The 10,046-nt window shown below is 37.2% G+C and overlaps 1 non-coding gene across 1 annotated transcript; it reads right to left on the reverse strand.

The window, feature by feature from the left end:
• Window positions 1–1,815: 1,815 nt before the first annotated feature.
• Window positions 1,816–1,888, reverse strand: trnav-uac (transfer RNA valine (anticodon UAC)). The gene has a single exon. It is a non-coding gene; the product is annotated as a tRNA-Val (tRNA).
• Between the last annotated feature and the right edge of the window lie 8,158 nt (window positions 1,889–10,046).

Raw genomic sequence — 10,046 nt, forward strand, 5'->3', positions numbered from 1 at the left:
TCTCTTGTGTGACAATTGACTAAAACTTCATCAGTGTGGTGTGAATGCTTCCTCCCACATATCTAATCCAGGAACTTTCACTGTGTGTGTGTGTGTGTGTGTGTGTGTGTGTGTGTGTGCGTGCGCACTCTTATGTATTACTGTTTATGAGGACCAGTTTACTGTACACTTTAGTAAAGTGTGGATATTTTGAGAACAAGAAAACTAAACCTACCTACTCTCTTCATGGCCCCAGATAAAGTTTTTTTATTTTTTTCTTCGTTTGTGTATTCTTAAATAGGAGGAAAAGTTAATTAAAGGGCGAGTCCAGTGTTATTATTTTTGTGTTTCATTCTGTAGCTTCAGCATAGTGTTCCTTTTGTATTCAAATCTATAAATTTACATTTTGGTCAAAGTATGTATGTTTTAACGTTAAATTGCGATTTCCCCAAGCCCTTCTGATATATTTTCCAACATGACCTGACCTAGATTTCTGCATGATGACGTTGCTACATATACCCTTGTCAGTGTGTCGGTACATTCCTTGTTTGGAGAAGCAGTGTTACACTACCCATAAGTAATGTACTTACTTGATGTGTTAATCTTTTTCGTGTCTTTATTAGTTATTTTGTGTCTTTTTTGGTAATTTTGTATCTTTTTAGGTCATTGTGTGTCTTTTTTTGGTCATTTTGTGTCTTTTTTAGTTATTTAGTCCAACATAAAATGTGATTTTGAATCTTTTTTTTTACTTTAAAAATGCTATCATGCTCAATAATGCATTTTAAATGTTGAAAATGTGTACAAAGGTTGCAAATACAACATATAAGAGGGTTACATAAAGTTCTATAATTTGATACAAAATATATTTGAGCTTCATCATCAAACTGAAACTGGCCTCATGGAGTTTACAGCCAGAACTTTAGAGGTAAATTTACAGTAGGGCTCCACGCTGCTTTGTTTTCTAGTCTGGGTGTCATCAAGAAGTCATGATTTGTTGCTTTTCCAGAGGGTAAAAAGGAGTCTGGAGGCCTTGGAGAGATATGTACTGCAGTGGATGGGGACCACAACAAAATGTATTTAAGCCACCTACAAAAGAAACACCCAAAAAAAGAGCAGCATCAGTTGAAACGTAAGCTATGTTGAGAATATTACCGCTCTTTACCTTGTCATCAGACAGCCCTTTACAATTGGAAATGAAAGCATTTTTCTGTGCTTTCTTCACAACTACCCAGGCGGCAACCTCCAGGGTCCAGGAGCATACTCCCTCGGTGAACATTTTTTGCCCTAAAAGTCTAAATTTGGTGCCTCTCGCCATTCTAATGCCACTATTCCATCTTAATCATTGCATATATTTTTTTATGAATTATTGTAAATGATAAAGGTTCTTATATGTTTTATTTAAGGCATCATTTTTTTGACAATCTTTTTGCAAATTCTGTGGTGGACTCTGCTAACACATCCATGTGCTCTTATTTTGAAAGCTACATATGTTTGCTTTTATTTTGAAGGTGGGTCTAACACGTTCTTACCGTAACGACTTATGGTGTGTTATATTAATACTGAAAGTCGGAACTTGGAGCTCGGAACAACGTTGAAAATTCTGACATTCGTGTAAATCTTGAACGCACCATTGCCGGACTCTCCATGTGCGCTGCAATGTAAAAACTCTAACTAACTGGCTCTGCCATGTCGCGTAAAGATGTTAGCGTGCAAGAATATATTAAGCACTGGGGGAAATCCTGAGAAAGGTTATATACAGAATTATACTGTATTCTATATCCGCACCGATCCGCACTGAATTTTTTCATGGCACTGATGTATAGTTTGATAAAGCAAAGGTTCCACTGGGGCTTGAACCCAGGACCTTCTGCGTGTAAAGCAGACGTGATAACCGCTACACTATGGAACCACACACTAAACATATGTTTGTGTTTCAAAATCCTCTTTTATATTGAATGAAGAAGCTATGAAAATAGTTCATACCTGTATGATTTTTAAAAATGTTATTTATGTATTTAATTAATACATTTCTGATTTTATTTCAACGTTTATTTTGTTGATTTATATAGGCTATTTTAAAAGATAACTAAAATATGATTAAATACAGCTGTGAGGGTGTGGTTTTATTTTAAGTGAACAGATGTGCAAAAGTAAAAACTTCTTCATACTAGTGGTGAAGCTTCAATCGATTCAGTCACTTGAACCTTCAGTCATAAAACTACATAACCTGGATAAAATGTTGTATAGTTAATCAAGCATGTAAGAATATCCAGGTCACATTGACAGTCAGACATCTGCAGACATGCCTCCGTCTCTTTTAATGTGCTTGTGCTGCTCTCTAGTGGATGTAACAAGTCCTTACAAGAAAGGCGCTTTAGTAACACCAGGGCAGTGGTGGAAGACATACTTGCATACTTTAGTTATGTAAAGATAGAAATAAATAAATAAATAAATATAGAATCTTTATCTTTTGTTTTAGCTGACTCTAACTGACTTTTTTAGTCTGTTTTTGCTGCTGAATCAGTTTACCATCCTGGATCTCTCCTCTGGAGTCTCCAAAAGCACCAAATCATGACTTCTTCATCACATCCAGACTAGAAAACAAAGCAGCGTGGAGCCCTACTGTAAATTTACCTCTAAAGTTCTGGCTGTAAACTCCATGAGGCCAGTTTCAGTTTGATGATGATATACCAAGTAAAACTGGAGACAAGCGCAAATATATTTAGTATAAAATGATAGAACTGGATGGAACCCTCTTATATGTTAGATTTGCAACCTTTGTTCACATTTGCAACATTTAAAATTCTTTATTGAGCATGATAGTGTTTCGAAAGTAAAAAAAAGATTCAAAATCACATTTTATGTTGGACTAAAGGACTAAAAAAGACACAAATTGACTTATAAAGACACAAAATGACTAAAAAAATACCCTTGTTACGCTAAACACACAAGACACAAATAAAATAGAGTCCCACTAGAATAAAAACCAGAATTGATGACAGGATCACACACAATCACAAGATCACATTTATGTTGGTTTTTCTTTGTTTTCTTTTGGTTCCAAATATTCATATAGGTGAGGTTGTGCTGAAAAAAATATATACCAACATTACATGACATTTAAACATTTTTAAGTGGTGTACACAGGGAGGATGAAAAGGATTCAAAAATGGACAAATTGCCTAAGACTCCATAGAGTTAACCACATATTAGACACTTCCAACATTTTGTCTTCCAAAATATTTCTTCAGGGAGTGCAGTTAGTGACAGTGTGGGCTCCATGCTAGCTCCTAGATAAAACTGCTTACAACGAGGCCTGGGGATTATCTTTCATAACTGGGTCATGATAAAATATATATTTTTGATTATGGGGTGACCTGTCCCCTTAATGTTCTGACTGTAGCAAACCCCAACTTAAGTACAATTTTGTTGTACTTAACTTGAGTATTTTAATGTTATGTGGTATTACTGCTTTTGCTGAAATAAAAGATCAGAGTACTTCCGGCTACTGTACATGCATAACTTACATTATGTTTCTGGCTGAAGCCATTTAATGCCCTACATATGTTTATTTACACAACACAGGTTCAAAGCAAGTTATACAAAGGTAGGCCTATAAACCCTGACCTCACATTAACAGAAAATGAACCACCACTTCCTTCTGCTGAGTCATGTGTTGAGTATGTCGTAAACTTACAAAAATCATTTGTCATTTGAATAGAATTTTGCATGTACGTCATAGTTTACAAGCTGAAACTTAAGAAAAGGAATAATCGGAGGCGGGACTTTCCCACGACTCTATAGTGAAGCTCAAAACTTTTAGCTTAAAGTAAAAGAACTCACACAGCAGGAAAATGGCCGTGTTAGTAGCAATTTATTTTTTTGTTGCTGCCAGAGGTGGAGCTACTTTAAAATAACCCTCTGGAGTCCACGAAAGCTCCGGAGCACGACTTCTTCATGACGTCACGACGTAAAAACGAAGCAGCATGGAGCCCTGCTGTCAGCTTTTCTCTAAAGTTTTGGCTTTTCCAGAAGTTTCCATGTCCAATTTAATGCATCAACCCTTTTTCAGCAAAGGCAAACAGAAAACACCTCGACCAAGTGTAGTAACATAATTTTACTTTTTTTAAAATAATAATTTCTTTGTGTTTTTATGTGTGATTTTTGTCATTTTTGTGTGTTTTTGTATTTTTATTATGTTTTTGGTGTGTTTTGAGTGTGTTTGTATGCGTTTTTTGTGTGCACTTTTGTGTGTTTTTGTTTTGTTTTTCATGTTTTATGTGTGTTTTTTGCAGTTTTTTTGTGTTTAAAATGTTGATCCAGTCAGTCAAAATGAAAAATGTACCCAGGTCATATAGGTGAGGTTGTCTTGAAAACAATGATACCAACATGGCATGGTAAAGATTTTTAAGTGGTTTATACAGGCAGAATGAAAAGGAGTCCAAAACCGACAAAATAGCCCCAAAATCCAAAGGGTTAAGTAATGTAAATGCTTAGACTTCTAAGGATTAATAAACAGTTTGGTAGTTTCGTCGAGTGATTACCAATAGGGGTAGAAATACCTTACGTGATGTCACTTAAGTCAGTTTCAAGGCTACAAGTTTGGAAATGAAAAAAAATCTGGAAGTGTGGAGTTAGAAAGAAGTGAGACCTCTCATTTGTGTTGCAGGCTTGAAGACACATTAGCGCCTATTAGTAGAACAAATCCTGGGTTTATCGCATTTTGCATCCTCATTTGCACCTCTTTCTCTTGTGTGATGGAAGGGAGAAATGCAAGAACGGAGGATTGTCATTGTGGGGGAAGCCTTTTCATACTGTGCAAAAGTGTCGTAACAAGACATTCATACTGCGTAATATTTGCATCTATTCACATTGCAATCTGGCATTGCGGAACAAAGTTAGAGGAGACTGTAGTGGCATGTAACAGAGCAGCAACAGTATGTGTATAATGAGCGACAGCAGCAGGTGCATTCAAAACAATAGTGGTGGAAGAACTGTACATCATGCTGCTTCTCACTGTAGAGATTCACCTGTTGAGAATTTAGGATGCCTCTTTTATGAATAAAGGAAATAAAAGAATTAAATATGTAAAAAGAAGGGCATTATCATAAATGATATCCCTAACATAAGGATATCAGATATGTAAGGATGAACCTGAGCAACACTTGTGCGGATCTCACGGTTCAAAAGTGTGGTTAGATGTCTATCAGACTTATTAATAATTATCATAAATAAATATTAATTATAATAAATGATATGACTTGATTTACTCTAAGTCGCCTTGAAAAGGGGCACCACTCTGTAAAATCAGTCTCATGAAGTTACTAAACTATCAATTTGAAACACTGATTAATATTATGAATATAATTTATTAAAATAATTGATTATTTTCTATATTTGTAAATGATTTTATGCTTGATTTCTGCTTCTCTGTTGTCTGACTCTGTGTCTGTCTCTGTGCATGACTATCAGGTCAGCCTTGGTAAATATCTCTATGCATTTATATTAAATCAGGCAATATGATTTTGATACAATGATTATGTTTGTGTGTTAATTTTGGTTTAGAAACTTTGACTGCATATATTTCATTGTCTGTTTCATATTTTTTAGACTTTTAGAATCCATGTTAGACAGTGAAAATCCTTTGGCTCTGTAAGACATATAATCTTTGTAAGACATAACAAGGCAGGAGGTTTTTGTTGAATGTTCTGGAGAAAAGGTCAGGTCAGGATGGCCTTGTCCGGGGCAGCAAGCAACCAGGTGGCATGACGTGCCATTGTATTAATTAAAACTGGCGAATCAGCGATCAAGAAGGCGGAACTTCCTGCAGGAAATTGACCAGCATGTTTTGTAAACAAATGTTAGTATTTTAATGGGTTCCAGGGAGAGAGACGTGGTTCAGACTTCACCAACTGAAACACGTCTGTTTGTATTCAGGGACATGAGTTTTTGAACCCGGAGAATCTCTGTAAAGTTTTTTTGACATATTGTAATAAACTTTTGTTAAACGGACGTCTCCAGCACTTCATTCCCCATCAACGATCTGCGCAGAAAAATGGTGAGGTTTTTTCTGTTGGTGACAGATTATCAATTTTCAAGGTTTCCTCATGCAATTTTTCTAACAAATTATAATCAAATTGTTTATATTTAGTAATAGTTGAAGGAATTTGGAATTCTTTCATAGAGGAGGTTGACATATCTTTCACACTGTACAACATTAAATAGACAGCGTGTGTATTCAAAAAGGTATTTATTCTAAATAAACAAGTAAAAGCAAATAAAAGCACACATCTATGGAGTATAGAGCTACAAGGTCTAATCTAAGATTATCTACAGTGTAGGCTTAGAAAAGAGAGGAAAGTGTGTGTGTGTGTGTGTGTGTGTGTGTGTGTGGTGTGTGCGAAGCTTGTCACAAGAGTCATAAAACTATAAGATAGTGAGAGAGAACTGGCCTTTTCCTGCCTTGGAGGACAATAGCCATGTGCCATCTGCTGTGCACCTTCTACAAAGTTGTGTTTTGTTCAAAGTTTGAAGTATATTATATGTTAATCAGTGTGTGAGCAAATTAAAGAAGTTGGAAAAGTTAGTTTGCATGTACGTCTAAGTAAAGCAAAATTACCATACAACTTCAAATGGTTTAGCTATACCAATATCACAACAATTATACTTCAACACATATATCATCATTGATTCCAGGTCAAATCCTTTGTAAATCTAAATCCTTGCTGATTTTCTTATCCAAGCCCAGTTACATTACTCATAGTCCAGTTGAGAAATGGGAGAGATCCTTTCAAAGAGGGCATCGAAGAAGATTTGGATTTAGTTTCAATAATTTTCTGTCTTGCAAATGAAGTTGCTGGCTCGTCCTTGTTGTTGAGAAAACCTTCTCTAGCAGTTAAAATTAACTTTTGCATTCATTAATGTAACCTTGATGTGCTTGAGGGGTCCTGGTCTCTTGAAGACCAAGAGCTTGTGTTCCTCTGGTTGGAGGTGGAGAAAGAAAAGGAAGATAAGGGGTGCTGGCTCCTTATAGTAGACCACCTATGGTGTCATAGATCTCCTGACCAATGAACTCGTCTGTAGGTGTCATAAACGCCAAGCCTCCTGGGAGAGATATTCCATATCAGAGAGCCAAAATGGAGGGGAGATCTCTGGTTGTCCTTTGCCAGAGAGCCAAGATGGAAGTGGAAAAAGCTGCTGCATTTTAGTTCACATCAGTTAAAGTCCACAAATGAACCTAAGATTTACCTGAGGTCTGATTACAACACTACAAACTCTGATGATAAGATCCACTTCCTTTCTTATTACCAGAGTGTTGGTTGCACAAATAACTTACATCACATATTTTCTGTCTTGCTAGCTCCGCAGGTTCACATTGATACCGCCTCGAATAGTATCGCCAATGTAACACCTCTGTTACTACCTCCGAAAACGGTACAGAGTAGGGATCACTTGGTCCCTCCATTAAGCCTCAGGGATGTTCAGATTGATGGCAAAACGTCACAGAGGAAACGGCAGTCTGAATGGGGATACTGCTAGCTCTGTCTCCACTGTTGGGAGCGGTCAGAGCTGTGTGCAGGCAGTCAATATGCTCTGAATTCAGTGTAAAACCACTTTAATGCAACAGAAGTATAGCAAAGACCTATAATACTGACAACTTGTTGCTGTTGTTTACATTCTCCCAGCTTTAGATCTAGGGGTGGAGCATTTATACAGTAGTGTTCAAAATAATAGCAGTCCAATGTGACTAACCAGATTAATCCAGGTTTTTAGTATATTTTTTATTGCTACATGACAAACAAGGTACCAGTAGGTGCAGTAGATTCTCAGAAAAACAAAACAAGACCCAGTGTTAATGAACTATAGGGGAAAACTCCGGTTAGGGAATAAGGACACCGTTTTGACGTTTAACTTCTTTATATTAAACTTTTTCAGCCGCTGGTCAGTATACACACACACATTGTTCAACACATGCTGATTCTAAGGACCCCCGAACGTAAACATAGCTGCCGTGTAAACTGCCCGACTCAAAAACAGAGTGAACTAAAAAGTGCCTGAAAAAAATTATTAACCTGTTTAAATCAACAATATCAATATCATCAAATTAACAGATTAATAGGGCGTATTTGCTAGTCACAAGGGGAATTTATAACACCCAGCATTCCTGATATGCAGCTCTTAAGGCTGTGCAATTGGGCAATTAGTTGAAAAGGGTGTGTTAAAAAAAATAGCAGTGTCTGCCGTTGACTTTACAAACACAAAACTATTTTGTACAAACTTTTTTGTTTCTAGGTTTTAGCAATCCTGTGAATCACTAAACTAATATTTAGTTGTATGACATTTTTTTTATAACTGCTTCACATCTGTGTGGCATGGAATCAACCAACTTGGACTTGGACTAAAAACCTGGATTAATCTGGTTAGTCACATACTGCTATTATTTTGAACACTACTGTATAGCGTGGAGCAATAACAATTCTGCATAGGCTGCCCTCATACATCCTCCCTTATTACTCCTCTGGAAGCTTCCTTTCTCCTCTATCCCCGACACCTCAGAGCAATCTTAAGGAGTTGAGATTTTCTTCAAGATGGCTGGGCTTGATTGATATCGGGGTCAAGTGATCCAGGTGATCCGGCGGTTCTCTTGGGGCATGGCGGGGCCTCGGATGGAGGCAGGTGAGAAGGACTCTTTCAAACAAAGCAAAAACAAACAAACAAAGATAAAAAACAAATTAAAAAAATAATAATAATAATAATAAAACCAAATAAACCCACTCCTCAGCGGGCAGACCTCCTCCCATGGGTCTGGAAGTTGCCCACACCAGGAAGTGCCACAGCAAGATTGGCAACGGGCCAGCAGCCGCCTCCGGGTTCGGCTGCGGCCCAAGGCATCAATCAACAAAAAACCTGCTGGGACGGCCGTTTGTACTATTTGGGGCTGGTTCGGGGATCCCCTGACCATGTCAATTATGTGTATGATCTCGCACATCTTGTTGTTGTGTAAGATGTTGTTCTGTATCACATCAAACAATATTGTGTGGTGATGTCTCCCATCCCCCTGTGTTTTTATATTATATATCATATTATATATTGTTTATTTTTATTTTGTACGTATGTATGTGTGTATATATGTTTATATATATATATATATATATAACTATTTAAAAAAATATATTATCTTTTTTTAATTTATTAAATTTGTGATTTTTTCTTGTTTATTTGTTTTCTCCCCTTTCTTTCCTCTTCCCTCTCTTCTCGCGTTAGTGCTTCTTGCTTTGTTTGCCTATTTATTTTCATTGTGTTATACATATAAGTGAGCCATGTTATATTTATATATATGTCGTAGTATCTGCCCCTCATCCACATTCACACATGCATATACACAAAATCGTTTAAAATTTATGTTTTTCTTTGTTGTTGTTTGCGCTGTATGTCTGCTGTCTCTACTTGTGGTCCACATGGTGTAGTGTATTTGTCTCTCATGTCACCTTGTTTGTTACGTCATTTCACCAATAAAATAAAAAATAAAAAACTTACCGTAACAAAGCGGCAAGTTGGGTGTCTGTCTACGGGCAGCCTCCCTCGATTGCTGTTCCCTTTCTCTGTGTTTGCTTCTGCCATCTCTGGTAATCCCAGTGTCGGTGCTTCTGTTGGAGAGAGCTTCCCGGTTGCGCGGGCTGATATCCTTTACCAGCGTATTGCTTGCGGTGCGCAAGCTAACGCGTGTGGTGGGATCAGGCGGCAATCTCCGTGTCTGAGCAGGGAGGCAAACCAGGAAGTGCCTTAAGCTGCATGCTACTGAAAATTCCAGCAGAGGGCGCTAAGTTTGGCTGCAAAAAAATTCTGTCATTCATTTCAGTGCAAAATGAGAAAACTTCTCACTTGATTACCTCATTCTTTTTTTTTACCACAATACTATGGTAAAAATGTTTTGTTCAGCATTTGGTTGGACTAACAGACACTCCAAGGAGTCGCTGGTCAGTTTTCTGAGGTAAGTAACGAACATTTTGTTTTTGTTTTTTGCTAGCCAAAACTAGCAGTTAATGCTCCAGTTAATGCTAACATGA

Source organism: Centropristis striata, chromosome 15, assembly GCF_030273125.1.
Source record: "Centropristis striata isolate RG_2023a ecotype Rhode Island chromosome 15, C.striata_1.0, whole genome shotgun sequence".
Lineage (NCBI taxonomy): Eukaryota > Metazoa > Chordata > Actinopteri > Perciformes > Serranidae > Centropristis > Centropristis striata.